The following is a 17,743-nucleotide window of genomic DNA, read 5'->3' as shown; positions in this document are numbered from 1 at the left end:
CACGTGACTCTTCAAGCTCCAGGGTTCTGGCTGTCATCAGCATCTGTCCAATCATCTTACAGGTGGGTTTTGGGTCTCCACTTTGTCAACGCTCCTTCTAGTCAATTTGATTACTTGTTCCTGAGCTTCTGATACCTATCCCCTTCAACACACCATGATGACATAGGCTGGTGTGTTTCTTCCATGTAGGCTTTTTTGCTTCCCTGCTAGATGGCCCTCTGTTTAACTTCAAATCTTTAAGACCCCAGATGTGATATATTCTGATAGATGGGTATGATCAGCTTTCCTCACCACATTTGCTTATGCACTCATTTTGTCTTCGGCAGTGGTGTCCAGAAGATGAGTATAATACAGTATCACATGATTAGAAAAAATTGTTTTGTACTGAGTTAAGATTTGATTAGAGGCCCAAAGTCTATCTGCATCCTAGTAATATATATATATATATATATATATATATCCCTCAAAATTGGAATTGTGCTGGGTGGAGCAGAACTTTTGTTGTACACATTTTTCCCACTAGGTGATCAACTAGCAACTAGCTCTGAGTTAGTGCCTCCAGTGTTGTAGCCTGGGAAGGTTCTCTCTGGTCACAGTGATTTTTTTTTTTTTTTTGTAAAGGCAGTTTTGATTCAACCTCATTTTTTGTGATGGCCAATTTAAGAGAACAGGATGTGGCTATTAAATTTTGTTTCCTGTTAGGGAAAATGCCGCATAAACTGTTGTGATGTTGAAGACAGCTTATAAGGACAGTACTATGGGGAAAAACTCAAATGCATGAGTGATTTTCTTATTTCAAAAAAGGTGAAATGTCGATTGATGACAAACCTAGTTCTGGACATCTGTCAACTTCCTGAATGGAAAAAAAATGTCAACTCATAGTGCATTTAGAGTTCGTTCCACCAGGTCAGACTGCTAACCAAGCTTTCTATTTAGAGGTCGTGAAAAGATTGCATAACAGTGTGTGACAAAAAAGGCCTGATTTTTGGCAGATGGGGGACTAGTTTTGCCACCACAACAATGCATCAGATCATGCAGCTATCTCAGTGTGTCAGTTTTGGGCAAAGAAACAAACAAAAAAAACCCAGCATGTCTTTCTTGCCCCATACATCTTGCTCACCAGATCTCCTTCTGTGCAACGTATTTTTGTTTCCTCAAATGAAGAGGGACAGGCAAGGACAGCAATTTGATGACATAGAGGAGATGAAGGAAAAAAAAAGAGTAAAATTCTGTCAGCCATCTAAATAGATGAGTTTGAAAAATCTGTCCAATAATGGAATTGCAGATTCGACAAATGTATTAGTGTAATGGAGAGTACTTTGAAGGAGATATGGCTGTTTTGTTATATATATATATAGCTTTGAGAAAAAAAATCCAGTTTTTTTTGGGGGGGTTACCTGCATATACTTAGACAAAGGCAGCTATCTTTATACATTCACATATATACATATCTGTATTTATAACTATAAATATGTATTTACTTTCTTCTTTCCACTTTTTCTCTTTTTCTTTTCTCCTGCTCCACTATCATGTTTAACCATTGTTCACCTCTCAACATTTCCTCTCCGATACATTTCAGATGATCAAATATGGCCAAAAATGCTAAATCCTATTCACCGTTATTTTTAGAATACTTGTTATCCCCCTGTCCCTATCTTTATTGGCTCACCGCTCCCCTCACCTCACCCATCTCCTCCCATGAACCCCAGAACTGTTAGTCCCATCGCTATCTCAATGGATTAGCTTATCCTGCCTGTCTAATATAGATAGACACCAAAAGAAAAAGAGAAAAATAAAGAAGATACAAATAGTTCCAAGTCTGTTATCCTGTGGTAGTTACATAATCTGTTGTCAATTTGAGAGTCAAGGGTGAAGGGGTGGAGTTTATCCTGTCAACCAGGTCTCAGCTTTATGACTTCATTTGGAGGTGTGAAGGAGATAAATAGCTTGCTGGAGGTGGGGCACATGCTCACTTCTTGTGAGACATTCCTACGGGCAAGACACATGGAGCTACACTAGAGCCCTGGAGCTGAAGGAGCCACATGGAGACCCCTGCCAGTGGTGAGGTGCTTCTACTGCTACTGGATTCACAAGACTTTCCACCCACGGACCTGTGATATTCCTGTATTTGGTTTCATTGCATGAGTTTTGTGAGTCTGAAGAGGACTTTATAGATTGGTATCAGACATATGAGCTAATATCGGACTTATGGACTTGTACTCACTGGGTTGGGATACTTTCTTTTTCTTTTTTTTTTAACAATTTATTGGAGCTCATACAATTCTTATCACAGTTCATACATATACATACATCAATTGTATAAAGCACATCTGTACAGTCTTTGCCCTAATCATTTTTTTCTCCTCTTTTCTTTTTTTACATTTTATTAGGGACTCATACAACTCTTATCACAATCCATACATATACATAAATCAATTGTATAAAGCACATCCATACATTCCCTGCCCCAATCATTCTCAAAGCATTTGCTCTCCACTGAAGCCCCTTTCATCAGGTCCTCTTTTTTTCCCCTCCCTCCCCTTTGCCCACCTCCCTCATGTGCCCTTGGTAATTTACACATCGTTATTTTGTCATATCTTGCCCTATCCGGAGTCTCCCTTCCCACCCTTCTCTGCTGTCCCTCTCCCAGGGAAGAGGTCACATGTGGATCCTTGTAATCAGTTCCCCCTTTCCAACCCACTCACCCTCCACTCTCCCAGCATCGTCCCTCACACCCTTGGTCGATGAATACAAGGAAGAAAAGGGTAGTGGGGGCATGGGGCATTAATCCACCCAAGGGGAGGGTATTGTTTATATCTCCACAGGGAAAGTGGGACCAGACTTCAACCCAGTGCTGCAAGGTGTGAATGTACTATCCCGGCGTGGAGTAGGGAACCAGTGGAGAGGTCTGGGAGGCTGGCCCCAGCACCATAAATTAAGTGGATTCCTGCCCCTCCCCCGAAAAGAATTTGTTCCAAAGGACGACATTGACTCTGCAGCTCCAGGAGATGAACATATCTGATCAGAGCACACGGGAGCAGATGAAGGGGCAGGAGGAGAGAGTGGAGCACAGCCTGGTCCACCAGGCCATGATGATGATGTTCCTGAGTAGAGCAGCCAGTCCACAGAGAGAACAACATGGCTGGCCCCACTATGAGAAATGATGCCAATCAGTGACTAAGGGCGATACAGGGAACTGCACCGGAGACACAGTGTGGGAATTGCACCTGACCTGATCCCACCACACCGAGGCAAATCACTGGGGGAGTGCAGCGGAACAGCAAGGGAATGGAGTGGCAAGGTCCCCAGGGAATGCTGAAAGTGGACTTTGGGGATACTTTCTTAATGTACAATTACTCTATATGTAAAACTCTCTCTTGTGCACATATGAATTTCTATGGATTTGTTTCTCTAGTCTACCCTGATTAACACAGTCTGGCTCTTTTGATAGAGTATATGGTCCTCAGCCGGTGAACTGTGCACTATGTGTGTTTTCCCCTATGTCCGTTCTGCTGTTTGAACTTACCTCAGTGGATTCATGTCATCCTTCTTCTTTTGTGCTTCGCTAACTTCATTCAGCATAATATCCTCAAACCCTTTCCACAAGACGAGTTGCTTCATCTTTTTAACACTATTTTTATGCATAGTACTCCATTGTGTTTTTATACCAATTTTTTTATCCATTCATCTATCGATGCAAATTTAGGCTGTTTCCAATTCTTTGCTATTGTAAACTGCACAGCGATGAACAATGGAGTGCAGCTGCCTGGTTGTGGTCTGTTTCTTATATTTTCTGGTTAGTGGGTAGTGACCCAGTAGTGGAATTGCTGGGTCATAAGGTATCTCAATTTCCATCTGTTTTAGGTATTGCCAAATTGCTTTCCACAGTGGCTGTACGTATCTGGAATACCACCAGCAGTGAATGAGTATACCTATCTCACCACACCACTTCCAACATTTGTTGCTTTCTTATTTTTTTGTGAATTTGGCAATCATAGTTGTTTCTCATAGGTGGCATCTCATAGTTGTTTCAATTGGCATTTCCCACATGGCTAATTATCAGTAATACTTTCTTATATGTTTATTGGTAATTGGGTTTTCTTCCTTGTGAATCTTTTTTTTAACTTTTTGTTAGGGGTTCCTACAACTCCTATCACAATCCATACATACATCAATTGAGTAAAGCACCCTTATATGTTCATTGCCCTCATCATTCTCAAAATTTGCCTTCTGCTTGGGTTCCTGGAATCAGCTCATTTTCCTTTTCCCTCTCCCCCCTCCCTCCCCCTACCTCCCTCATGAACCCTTAATAATTTATAAATTATTATTTTATCTAATCTTACACTGCCAGACATCTCCTTCACCCATTTTTCTGTTGCCCACCCCCCAGAGAGGAGGTTATATGTAGATCCCTGAGATCAGTTCCCCCTTTCTACTCCCCCTTCCCTCCCGGTATCACCACTCAATGCTGGCCCTGAGGGGTTAATCTGTCCTAGATTCCACGTGCTTCCAGATCCCAACTGTACCGCTCTGCATCCATTGGTCTAACCAGGATTGCAAGGTAGAATTGGGATCATGATAGCTGGAGGGTAGGAAGTGTTTAAGAACTAGAGGAAGGTTGTGAGTTTCATTATTACTACACTGAACCCTGAGTACTCATCTCCTCCCCAACTACCCCTCTGAAAGGGATGTCCAGTTGTCTACAGATGGACAGTGGGTCCCCATCATGCACTCCCCTCATTCATGATGATATGGTTTTTTTCCCTGCCTTTCTTGCTTGAAACCTGGTCCCCTCTGTCCTTCATGATCACACATATTGGTGTGCTGCTTTCTCGTGGGCTTTGTTGCTTCTGGGCTAGATGGCCGCTTGTTTACTTTCAAGCCTTTAAGTCCCCAGATGCTATATCTCTCAATAGCCGGGCACCATCAGCCTTCTTCATCACACTAACTTATGCACACATTTGTCTTCAGCGTTTATGTGGGGAAGGTAAACACACAATGATGGTTTTTGTTCTTTGGTGTCTGCTACCTGATTCCCTTCAACACCTCGTGTTCATTTAGGTTTCTGTGCTTCTTCTCTGTGGGCTTTGTGCTTCCGAGCTAGATGGCCACTTGTTTGCCTTCAAGCCTTTAAGACCCCAGACGCTATATCTTTTTGATAGCCGGACACATCAGCTTTCTTCACCACGTTTGCTTATGCACACATCTTTCCTAGAGATCATGTCGAGAAGGTGGGTATCATGGAATGACCGTTTAGCTCAGCAAGGTGTATTGTATTGAGGGAGTGCACGTGAGGAGACCCAATGTCCACCTGCTTCCCTACTACTGAACCTATAAATATATGCATATAGGTCTATTTTACCCATAATCATAAATATATTTACATATGTACATTTCTGTATTTAGGCTTCTATGTATGCCCTTTGCCTCCTACTCCTTTCCTCTATTTCCTTACACGGTCTCACTACCATGCTCAGCCTTCATTCTGGTTTCAGTAATTCCTCTCAGTTACCTTGCCTTTGATCACTCCCTACCAGTCCTCTTATCCCCTCCCTCTTTTGTTCAAGTATTTTCCCTAACTCCTCAGTGGGCAATTTGTTTTTTTTTCTTATTGTAAACTTTCAGGAATCTTTAGATTTTAGTAATTAACCCTTTGTCCAATACATCATTACTAAATATCTTTTCCCAGTCTTTGGGACCTCTTATTACTCTCTTGAAGTATTTCGATTTACACAAGTGATTTATCCTTAGCATGTCCCAGTTGTCTATTTTATCTTCCTAAGAGTGTGTATCCTTCCTTATTTCTGATAGCCTATGTATTCCCTGTGCTAAGGTTTTTAGTTTTGTCCCACTTTTCTCATTGACGATCCTGATATTTTTGGATTTTACTTCAAAATCTGTGATCCACCTTGAATTTGTTCTTGTGTAAGGGTCTTGCTTCATCTTTCTGCAGGTAGATATCTAGTTTTTCATCCCCATTTGTTAAAAAGAGATTCTGCTTCCCATTTGATATTTTTTCTGCCCTTATCAAAGATCAGTTGTCTGTTTGCTGCTGCTTTGATTTCTTAATATTCTGTTGCTGTCCATTAGTCTGTGTACCTATAATTATATCAGTACCGTGCTGTTTTGATAACTGTGGCTGTATGCTAAGTTTTAAAGTCAGGTAATGAAAATCCTCTCACTTTATTCTTCTTCTTGAGGAGTTCTTTGCAAATTATGGGATTCTTCCTTTTCCATATGAAGTTGGTAGTCAGTTTTTCAATTTCTTGGGGAAAAAAAGGTACTCGTATATGCATTGGGATTGCATTGAACTTATATAGTGCTTTGGGTAGGATTGACATCCTTACAGTACTGAGTCTTCCCATCTACAAACATGGACTATCCTTCCATTTGTGAAGTTTCCTTTTGGTTTCTTGTAATAATGTTCTGTAGTTTTCTTCACACCAATCTCTTGTTTTTTGGGGTTAGTTATATTCCTAGATATCTCCTTTTATGCTTGGCTATTGTGAAGGTTATTGCTTTCTCTTTTTCTGTAGTCCCATAGTTGTGTATAGCAATCCAATTGACTTCTGCTTGTTGATTGTGCATCCTGCCACTCTACCATATTCCTCGATCACTTCCAGTACTCCTATTTTGGAGCCTTTGGGGTTCTCAATATATAAAATCATATCATCTGCAAATAGCGATAGTTTCACTTCTTATTTCTGCAGACGGATACTTTTGATGTCCTTCTGTTGCCTTATGTTATTAGCTAGGACCTCCAGGACAATGTTGAATAAAAGTGGGCACAAAAGACATCCTTGCCTGGTCCTCTTTTTCAGTGGGAATATTTTCGATTTTTCTCCATTGATGACAATGTCTATTGGTTTTTCATATATTGCTTGTATTATATTGAGGTAATTGTCATCTAATCCTTTCTTCTTGAATGTCCTAATTAGGAATGGGCGTTGAATGTTGTCAAATGCTGTTGCTGCATCTAGATATTATCATGTTGTTATTATCCTTTTTGTTGTCAATGTGATGGATAATGCTGATGGATTTTTAGTTGTTGAGCCATTCCTCCATCCCTGGTATGAATCCGCTTGGTCATGATGAATTATTCATTTTATATACTTTGTATTCTATCGACCAAAATTTTGTTAAGGGTTTTTGTACCAATGTTCATTAGATATATCAGCCTGTAGTTTTCTATTCATGTGGGATCCTTGCCCAGTTTTGGTATCAGTGTTATATTAGCTTCATAGAATGTGCTTGGGAGTTTACCATCCTTTTTTATGCTCTGGAAGAGCTTGTGTAGGATTGATGTCAGGTCTTCCCTGAATGCTTGGTAGTATTCTGTGAATCCAGCTGTCCTGGGACTTTTTGAAGTTGGTAGTTCCTTGATAGCCTTATCAATTTCTTCTTTTGATGTGGGTCTGTTCAATTTCTTGATATCTGTATGACATAATCTAAGGAGGGTTTGTTTTTCCACGTATTTGTCCATATCTTCTCAGTTGTTGTGTTCATTGGCAAACATATGCTCATAGTACTTTGCAATTAGTCTTTTAATTTCATTAGGGCCCATTGTAATTTCCTGCTCCATCTCTCATGCTGGATATTGACAGCTGCTCTTCCTTATCTGTGGTCAGATTTGCCAATTATTATTTTCCTACTCTCCTTATCAGTGTGCTGTGTAGGGTGTGAGGATTCATCCTTGCCTTCTTTTCTCTATTGGGTTAATGATGTCATGAGTGTTTCGTTGACTCTCAGTGCATTGATTTCTGGATAGTGTGACATTATATGGTGGTCTCATGTTTGTGCTCTGTGGATGTTGGTCTTCAGTCCAAAGTGAGTTGGAAAGAATTTTTTGTCATGCTGGTTTTTAAAAAACTGTATTCTTTAAATTTTTCAGTATCCCAGAAAACTCTTACCTCTCGATCTATTTTGATGGATAGTTTGGGGAGATAGAGGATTCTTCGGCTTCCCATTATTCTCCTTCAACTTTCAGAAGATGCTTCTTCATGGTTTCTGCTGATAAGTCTGAGCATATTCTTATCTGATTACCTTTATAGGTGACTGAAATTTTTTCTTGAGCTGCTCTTTTCCTCAAAGTTGGATTATTTGACTACTATATGCTTTGGTGTATTCTTTTGGGGGTTCATTCTAATTGGTGTCTTGTGTGCTTCCTGGATGATTGTCTGATTCTCATTCATTAAATTGGGGATGTTATCTTCCATAAATCCCATCACTATTTTGGCTGTTGATTTCGTCATTATGTCTTTGTCTGGTATCTCAATTATTCTAATATTGTTCCTTTAAATAGCATCACTCATTGTTCTCAGGTTTTCTTCAGCTTTTTTTTATTATCTTGGGTTTTTTTTGCATTTCCTGTTTATTGAATTCTGTTTGACAGGCTTTGAGGTCGCTGATGTGCTTCTCCACTTTTCCCAGCCTGTTGTGAGGTCTCTTACTGTACTCTTTGATTCTGTTGAATTTCACTAAACTCTTGTATTTCCCTTTGGTATGTGGACTCTGTCCTTTCCATTATTTCACCCTTTTCCTGTATTGATCCCCTCATATTCTATATGACTCTAAATGGCATTCTGAAGATTTCTTTCTGTGACGTTTCAAAGGCTACTTCTTCTATGTACATTGCTATGTTCAGGTCCTCCTCAGACATTGCTATTGTGTCTAGCTTTCTTATTGTGGTTGCTGATCTGGGTTGTTGTTTGTGTGTCATTTTGGTGGAGCTTGGCACCATTTCTCCAGGAATCCAGGAGCCCTGTGTTTTTTCTCCCAGAGGCTAGTAAGAATGATCTTAAGGACTACCTGGAGTCAACTGTGCTGCAGGATCATGCTATGTCTATATCTCACTGGGGTTTACACTCTCTGCATACAGCTGGGATAATTTATTTGAAGGAGAGCTTGGGTGGCTCTCTCAGGCAGCATGGCCGGGGTGGTTGTGGGCAGCCTAGGTAGTTCTGGGCAGGCTGATTGCACTGTAATTGCATGGTGCTAGGCCCCTGGGCTGCGGAGCATGTGGCGCAGCCAAGCCACAGGCTATGGCACCAAGTCACAGGCTATGGCAGCTCTGAAGTGCTTATGGGGAAGGTCAAGGCAGATCAATGCCACAGGGGAAGTCAGCCCATGGGGCAGAGCAGAGCTCTTGGTGCAGCGAGGGTTTATCACATATCCTGTATGTGCCACTCAGCCTCCCAGACCCCAAAACCAGCTATTCCTGTGGAGCTCCCAACACCGTTACCCGAACCTCAGCGCCATCTTCCCAGACGCCTTTTCATTTTGATGAGTACGTTTATTGTTTCAAAATTATCTATGAATTCGGCTTTTTCTGTGTTCAAAATTTACACTTGATCTTAGCCAAAAGGCTGAGAAGTGATATCTTTGTTCAAAATTTAAATATATTGTGTTTCCAATCACATTTGAGCCAAAAAAGTTTAAATTTCTGTTACAAATTTTGTTCTACACCATCGCTCAATTTTAAGCTCAGTGTTATTCAATTTCCATGTATTTTATTTTTGCTTTGCTGCTTTAAAAATTATTATTTGTTTATAAATTTATAGATTATGACCTGAGAATATTTTGTACACTTTCGATGTCAGAAAATTAATTGAGGTTTGCTTTATGACCTAATGTATAGGGCATTCTGATGCATAGAGAAGAATGTATATTATACTGTTGTTGTGTGGAGTGTTTGTATATAAAACCTGTGAGGTCTAGTTGGTTGATTGTGTTATTTAGATCTATATCTTTGTTGCATTTTACAATGCAGAGAATTATTTAATATTGCTATTTTAGCTATAACTTTTGTTACACTCACCTAACTGCCTTCATTTTTTTTGATGGGTCTGTGTAACAAGGAGGAGGAATAAACTGATTTCATTATGCGAATCAAATGTGAGTGATGGTTAACAGTTCATTGTGATCACCATCCTGCTGGACATTAAATGAAGAGGAAATTTCATTGCCAGCAAGAGAGAAGAGCCAGGAGTGTAGTGTATTCTCTGGACCCTGTGTTCCTGGCACATTGAACTTCCTTGATCCAGTAAATCGCGTTGACATTAGAAAAGCAGCAACAGCAGAACTAGAATCCAGAGTACGAGATAGATAAATGAGTGTACAACCCAATCCACAGGGCAAGTAAAGCTACGTGCTTTTGTACAGGAAGTTGGCTATGGATTGGGATACGCTTGGGCACTTAATTTGGGGAGCTAAATTTGCTGACCCATAGAGCTAGAGTTGAGTGCCTTCTGGTCAAGACCTATGGTGGAGTGACATACCCTTTGAATATTTATTTACAGATAATGTTGTTTTACATTTTAATAAATGCTACAGAGCTGTAACATTGTCCAAGCAGGCCTAGTGGCTGATAGACAAAGAAGGCCTTGCCTTCTGGTACATTAGAGTAGAAATTGTCCTGATTGAACAACCATATCCTGATCATTCCTCACCTGAATTTTAATCTATACATGTCCTTAATAAATCCCATAATCACAATTACTGTTTGAGAGTTCTGTGGGGCCTTTTCAATGAATATTAAACCCAGTAACAGAAGTAGAAATTTTGAAGGAAGAATGGTTGTTGTCAGAGTAGGGTTAAGAAGAATCAAGAGGGTGGAGGTATGTCTGACTTGACCTCCTGCCTTGTGGCAATCAGTCTTGGTGTTGGAAGATGTAAGATATAAAGGATGTAAGATGAAGCCCCCATATACTTTTCTCATTTTTTTCTACTTCTGTCCTTTATCAAAGTCTCTTACTATTATTATTAAATTTTCATGTCTTTCATTGATACATAGATATTTATTATAGTCTGCTATCTTGTAGAATGCTATCTTCCCCTTTACCCACATTAACACCTGCCTGCCCTCTAGTCTGTTATTTTTCCCCATCTGTAACCATCAAAATTTGTTTCATTTGGTATGAAAACATTTTCTTGTATTTTTAATAACAGTCATCTTTTACAATATTTGTCACTTTGTGATTCACTAACTTTCATAAGCATAACGTCCTCCAAATCCATTCATGTTGTGAGGTGTTTCACAGATTCTTCATTATTCTTTAATGCTGCATAGTATCCATTTACCAAACATTTTTTATCCTTTCTTCCACCAGTAGACATTTAAGTTGTTTCCATCCTCTTTGTGTTAGTCTAGGTTGACTCCAGAAACAAATTCATAGACATTCATATGTGTATAAGAGATTTATATAAAAGAGTAATTGTATATTAAGAAAACATCACAGTCCAGTCCAGATAAAATCCATAAGTATGATATTAACCCATATGTTTGATATGAATTCTTTCTTAGACTCATGCAGCACATGCAATGATGTTGAATGTAGGAAGATCACAGGCTAGGCAGTAGAAGGTCTTGTGGAAGCATCTCAATGCTGGTGTGGGTCTCCAGGTGGCTCCTGCAGCTCCCAGGCTCTGGCTTTATCAGCGTAGCTCCATGTGACATGTCAACATAAATGTGAAGCAGAGAGTGTATGTCCAACCTCCAGGGAGGAAGACAGGATTTCACAGTATCCTCAGGAGAAGACCATGCCCACACAGAGGCATTGTTGACTGACAGGGTAGACTCCACCCCTTCACAAGTTGACAGAACATTTTGTTACTGCTACAGACTACCCCTTATCAACTTGATACTTTTACACAACTCTTTAGCCATACATAAGTTTTAACAAAATAATAATAAAATATCTGTATCTAACAGGATAAAACTAAAATGCATACAGTTCAATATGTGCCACCCTCACTTAAACAAAACATTCTACAAATGAACAGAATATTCTATGCCTAACAATTGCAGTTAGGTGAACACCTGCACCCTAACTCCATTAGCATATTCCCCCACCTATGAACATTTGTAAGCCAGGCATTTCATGCCTTTATCCTCCCCATTTTGAGTATCCAAATTCTGTTACCCACTTATATCAACTCAGTGCTCTGAGGAGACAATCATATTCTTTGATGTGAAGAATTTCAGTTGGAACCTTGTGAGTTTGCATCCATAAGCAAAGTCAAATCAGGAGAGGCCGTTCATAAAGTCAGCAGGAATATGGACCAGTTCACATGCTCAAAAATCTTTTCTTTATCTGGCTGTCTACTGGACAACTCAACGTGGGCTGCTTCACTTAGCCTCACCAGGGTTCCCATTGGCTGCCTTGCCTTTTGACCGTGGGACTTATCACAATTTCTCAACAACCCTAGCCCCTTTGTGCTAGGTCATGATTTTCAGACAAGTCAGCCCACTCTTGTCTTCTCCAGGCCATGTGAACCAGGTACACAGGTGTCAGTGGCCAGACAACTCTATCTGTATTGCTGTGTTTCTATCACTTCCACTCAGCCAGTGTATCTAGGTAGGCATCTAGCAAGCATTTTAGCCTCTTCATAGGCTCCCTTTAACAGTTCAGTCCTAGAGCAAAGAGTTCCTTCCATGGCTCCAAATTATTTCCAGCGTCTGACGCAAACCACTAGTTCAAAATTTAAAAAATCAAAGGGTTCCCTATTTCCCCCTTCAATCTGTCAGTAGCCCCCTAGGCAAGACTCTTCACCTTCAAATGTCCTGAGCACTCAAGACATTGGATGGAGCTTATCTTTTCAGAACCTTTGCAGGTCTGTCCTAAACCCATTTAAAGATCCATTTTTAATGGCTGAAGGTAAGTGGGGTTACAAGTTCTCTATTTTAATCCTTCCCAGTAATCATTTTTATCAACCACTATATCAACATTAATAAGCAGAAGAAATTAGTATAAACAAAGTAGAATCAGATCTTAAACTTAATTTTTAAAACAGTCAAGTTCAATTCTTATCTATCTTATCTTAACCCTTTCTAAACCATTCCACTGATACAAATATGGCCTTAGACCTCTGACTGTATCAATGCAGGGCCAGGAGTTTCTGTCAGACATTTTGACCTTCTGTCAGACATTGTCACTAAGCAGCATCATCTCTGAGAAATTCAAGGGGTGATTTCACCCCTTGAGCTCAAAATATACATTAATCACATTCATTTACATCATTTAAAACAGGAATAACCAAAGAAAACAACCAAACAAAATAATTAAAACTTTAACTTCCCATATTCTTTCCAGAAAACAACACGATAACTGCCTGACCATTTCTGACCTTTGTCTAGCAAAAGAAGAAAAACTACCATGAGGCAGAGGTCAAACAAGCATCCACTCTCCACCTTCATAATTTGTCTTTCTAGTACCAAAATGTGTTAGTCCAGGTTGACCAGAGAAACAAATCCAGGTAGACTCATATGTGTATAAGAGAGAGCTTTATATCAAGAAGCAATTATGCATCGATAGAACATCCCAACCCAGTACAGATCAAGTCCATTAGTTTGATATTTGTCCATGAATTCCTCTCCAGACATTACCACAATAAATTCTAGAAAAAATTCTTCTTCAACTAACTTCCCTGCCTCAAAATCCCAAGAAACTATTAATTCAGTTATGGTCGCTATAAAATCACCTGTCTTTTTTTGTAAACATAAACATAAAAAATAAAAAGGAAAATAAATAAATAAACAAATAATAACCCCAAACTCCAACAACATTAACAACAAAAAATACTTAAAAATCTTAGTTGAAAAGATAGCAGAAAATAATAAAAACTAGAAAAAATTAAAAGTGGGTCAAAAGGGAGAATAAATGAAAAGGTGTTAAATTTTAATCTAACTCCATCTATATTAGTCCCCTTTCCAATGTACCCAGTCTGATAGCTGGGCTATTCATATCTCTGATCAGAGAGGATTCACTGGAAACTTAATCAATGTGGGGACACCGCAAATGGATTTTGGGTTTTCACTGTCAACCATAGCCTTCGGAAAACTTCGTGCTCACTATTTTTGTTGCAACAGCATTCTATCCTCTGATTTTGGATTTTATTATTTACAGTCTTTGGCTCAGACAGGCTCATATGTTTCTTCTGTGTGGACTTGGCTGTAACCTCACTTAACTGGCTACTTGTTTTAAGACAAGGCTTTAAGACCACCACACTTTGCTATAACACCCATGTCTTCATGATATATTAATGAGGGCAAGTATCAAGTAAGGCCATGTCATAAGAACTAATTTTTCTCATTTTACGGTGGGATATAAAGTGCAAACTCAAAATCTAGTTATGTACCTATGGTTACAGAAGTTCCTGGTCCATCATTATCATTTTATTGGGGAATATTATGATTCATCCCCATTGAGCTTAGGGGTTGTTTTTGTTATTAGGTGCCATTGAGTCAGTTCTCATTCATAATGACCCTATAAACAACAGAACAAAATACTTCCTGGTCCAGCAACATCTTCACAATTGTTTTTATGTTGATCCCATCGATGAACTCACTATGTGCATATATCTTGTCAAGGTCATCCTCTTTTTCATTGCTGTACTACCTTACTTAGTGATGAATGGGACAAAATGTACAAAATATGTGAAATGAAGTTTCATCAGCCTTCCCTGTAAGGATGTTGTTGGATGATCTTAAGTAAAATTTTATTTGCATGTCATATTAATGATATTGTTTTATAATGTGGGCATTCTGTTGGGTCACCTTTTTTGGAATGAGTACAAATATGGATCTCTTAGAGTCAGTTGGCCAAGTACTGTCTTACAAATTTCCTGGCAGACAAGTGAGTGCTTCTGATGCTTCATCATCTCATTAAAACATTATTATTGGTATTCCATCAATTCCTGGAGCCTTGTTTGTAGTTAATGCTTTCTGTGTAGCTTGGATATCTTCCTTCAGAACCATTTTTTTGGTTCATATGCTACCTCTTGAAATGGTTGACTGTAAACTAGATATTTTTGATTATTAGAGTGTATTCTTTCCATATTCTTTTTATGTTTCCTGTATCATTCAATACTTTTTCCACAAAGTGTTTCCATATTGCAACTCAAGGTTTGAAATTTTTCTTAAGTCCCTTCAGTATGAGACATGCAGATTGTGCTTTTCCCTTTTGTTTTTCTAATTCTTGATCTTTGCACACTTCATCAAAATATTTCAATTTTTCTCCTTGAGCTGCCTTTGAAATTTTCTGTTTAGCTCTTTGACATCATCGTATCTTCCAAGTGTCTTAGCTAATTTACCATTACAAAAAATGTTCAGACTTTTCTGACATCCACTTTGATCATTTCTTTCTTTCCCCAGTCTTTTTAATGACTTTTAATCATATATGATGTTGTTGATATCATTTCACACCCCATCAAGTCTTCTTTCATTGGTGTTTCATGCTTCAATTTCATTCTTGAGATGTTTTTGAAATTAAGATGGAATAGACTCAAGGTCCTATTTTGCCTATCATGAGCTTGTTTTAATTTTCATCAGCTTTAACCAGAACTTATATATGATACCTTGGCCTTGTTTTCACTGATAATATGGAGCTTTTCCATAATCTCCTTCCATAGGTATAGCCAATCTGGATTCAGTGTATTCCATCAGGAGAATAGTGTATAACCTTTTTGTTTTGTTGAAATATGATATCTGCAATGAAAAAGTCATTGACCTTGTAAAAAATTCTATCCTGCGATCTTTGTCTGGCTTCATTGCTAATACCAAGGTCATTTTTTGCAGCTACCGATCCTTGCTCTTTGTTTCCAACTTTTTTTTTTAATTATTATTTTTTTAATTTTATGTGCTCCCCTCCCCCCCTTTTTTTAAATTATTTTTTTTTAATTTTATGTTTCCAACTTTTGCATTCCAATTTCCAATAATTATCAAAGCATCTTGATGTTATGTTTGATCAATTTCAAATAAAAGATATTGGAAGAATTATTCAACTTCTTCATCAGTAGCTTTGGTGTTTGGTGCATAAATTTGGATAATATTTGTATTTATTGGATTTCCTTGAATGGGGATAAATATAATCCTATCACACACAACATTGTACTTCACGATAGATCTTTTTTTTTTTAAGGGGATAGCATGAATGCAGTCCCCGACTACCACAGATTATGCAGTCGAGTTTCCCACATTTGGGGAAATTGCAGGGGTCAGCACACCCAGAGTGCAATGGGTGAGCCTCGCCCTGGGAAAACCACCTTCGTGATCATGGTATCTCCCCTGCCAGGTAATTATTTCACGATAAATCTTAAATGTTCTTTTTTGATGATGGCAGCTCTCTTTTTTGTTTCATTCCCAGCATAGTAAACTATATGAATTTTTTATTCAAAATGACCAAAGACCATCTCAGTTCACTAAATCTAGGATGTCAATTTTTATATAAACTATATAATTTTTTTACAACTTATAATTTTCCTAGATTTTTACTTTGTACATTCTAAGTCCAATTATTAATTGGTGTTTCTTCTTATTTTGAGTCAAGACCCATTGAAAAATGTATATCCTGAAGGCTTTGCTCCCACAGGCTTTACTCCATTTCACTTATTATGGTCAATCTCCTTTAAGAAGAATGCTCTTCCTCACCCTATTTTGAATGTCTTCTGACCTGAGAGTCAGTGTTCTACTTCTTTTCATAAGGTTTTCAGTGTCTGACAATGTTTTCATTCTGTCCATAAAGTTTTCAGTGGCTAATTTCTCAGAAGTGGACAACAAATTACTTTTTGTAGTCTGTTCTTATTCTGGAAGTTCTGACCAAACCTGTTCACTCAGAGTGTCCTTGCTGGCATTTGAAATACTCGTGACATAACTTCCTGAAGCACAGCAACACACATGCCACAAAAGTATCACAAACTGACAGACAGGAGAGGAGAATTCTATTGATAATATTATTCATTTAATTTAGCCAATGGAATACAATTTCAAATATTGTTTAGAAAAGGAAAATATATATGGACAGGACAGGTTTTTAGACTAAAATGAATGGATCAGTAAATTGCACAGATTTATAATTTAAGTGATGGGACACTATTTACTCAAACACTGATGGTTCGAGATAGGGTAAGACTCATTCACAAATACAGTATCATGCCTGCTAGATTAAGACATGACTAGAAAATGAAAGGAGTGGATGAAAATAGTAAATGCATGGTAATTTCAAGACACTGTTCACTGTACAGCTTCAAAGTAAGAGATCCAAAGCAAAGTTCAATTACCTCCAACTCATAATTTTAAGATAAACATCATTGCTTCTTTCTCACACTAGCATGTTGCAGCCTTAAATCCAAGGGAGTATTTAATTTCCTTAATTCTTCTACCGGCGAATTTATGGTAAAGTTTATTTTCTTTTTTTTTTTCCTGTTTGAAGTCCAGTTTTCTTAGTGGAGTTTACAAATTGAAAGCTTTTCTTGTGGTTTATGAAGGATACTGTGGGCCTCAAAAGGACAGAGTATAAATTCCTGGTTGTCTACAGCACTCAGCCTGGATAACCAAAGGCTGAATAGAAAATAGGTCAAAAGTGCCCAATTAGGGTCATAAAACCTGGTTTGTTCTCACCTGAGGGGTCTATATAAGTAATTTTTGCTATTTTTTCCAAAAGCAGGTGTTCCCACCTAGTTTAGCCACCAACAGCAACAGATATGCCCCACCCCTCCGCCCCCTGCCCACCTTTGGACTTAAATTTCTTTTAAGGTTCACTAAGACCCACACCCCTGCCCTTGGAAATCCTTATTTTTACCCATTCCAAAGAAAGGTGAGCCAACAGGATGTTCAAAGTACAGAATGATATCATTGATATTGCACACAAATGAAAAATTGCTTAAGATTATCCAACAAAGGCTACAGCAATATATTGAAAGAGAACTGCCAGAAGTTCAGAAAGAATTCAGAAGAAGACATGGAACA

At 38.6% G+C, this 17,743-nt stretch overlaps 1 protein-coding gene and 1 non-coding gene across 2 annotated transcripts in view; both read right to left on the bottom strand.

Annotated features, from left to right (window-relative positions):
• Positions 1-17,743, bottom strand: part of ZC3H12B (zinc finger CCCH-type containing 12B) — a 251,708-nt gene that overhangs the window by 87,427 nt on the left and 146,538 nt on the right. The gene's annotated exons all lie outside the window — the stretch shown is intronic.
• Positions 15,915-16,078, bottom strand: LOC142435389 (U1 spliceosomal RNA). The gene has a single exon (XR_012781452.1). It is a non-coding gene; the product is annotated as a U1 spliceosomal RNA (small nuclear RNA).

This window comes from Tenrec ecaudatus, chromosome X, assembly GCF_050624435.1.
Source record: "Tenrec ecaudatus isolate mTenEca1 chromosome X, mTenEca1.hap1, whole genome shotgun sequence".
In the NCBI taxonomy this organism is placed as follows: Eukaryota; Metazoa; Chordata; class Mammalia; order Afrosoricida; family Tenrecidae; genus Tenrec; species Tenrec ecaudatus.
The sequence above is the reverse complement of the archived record's forward strand: the minus strand, read 5'-3'. Positions and strand labels throughout refer to the sequence as shown.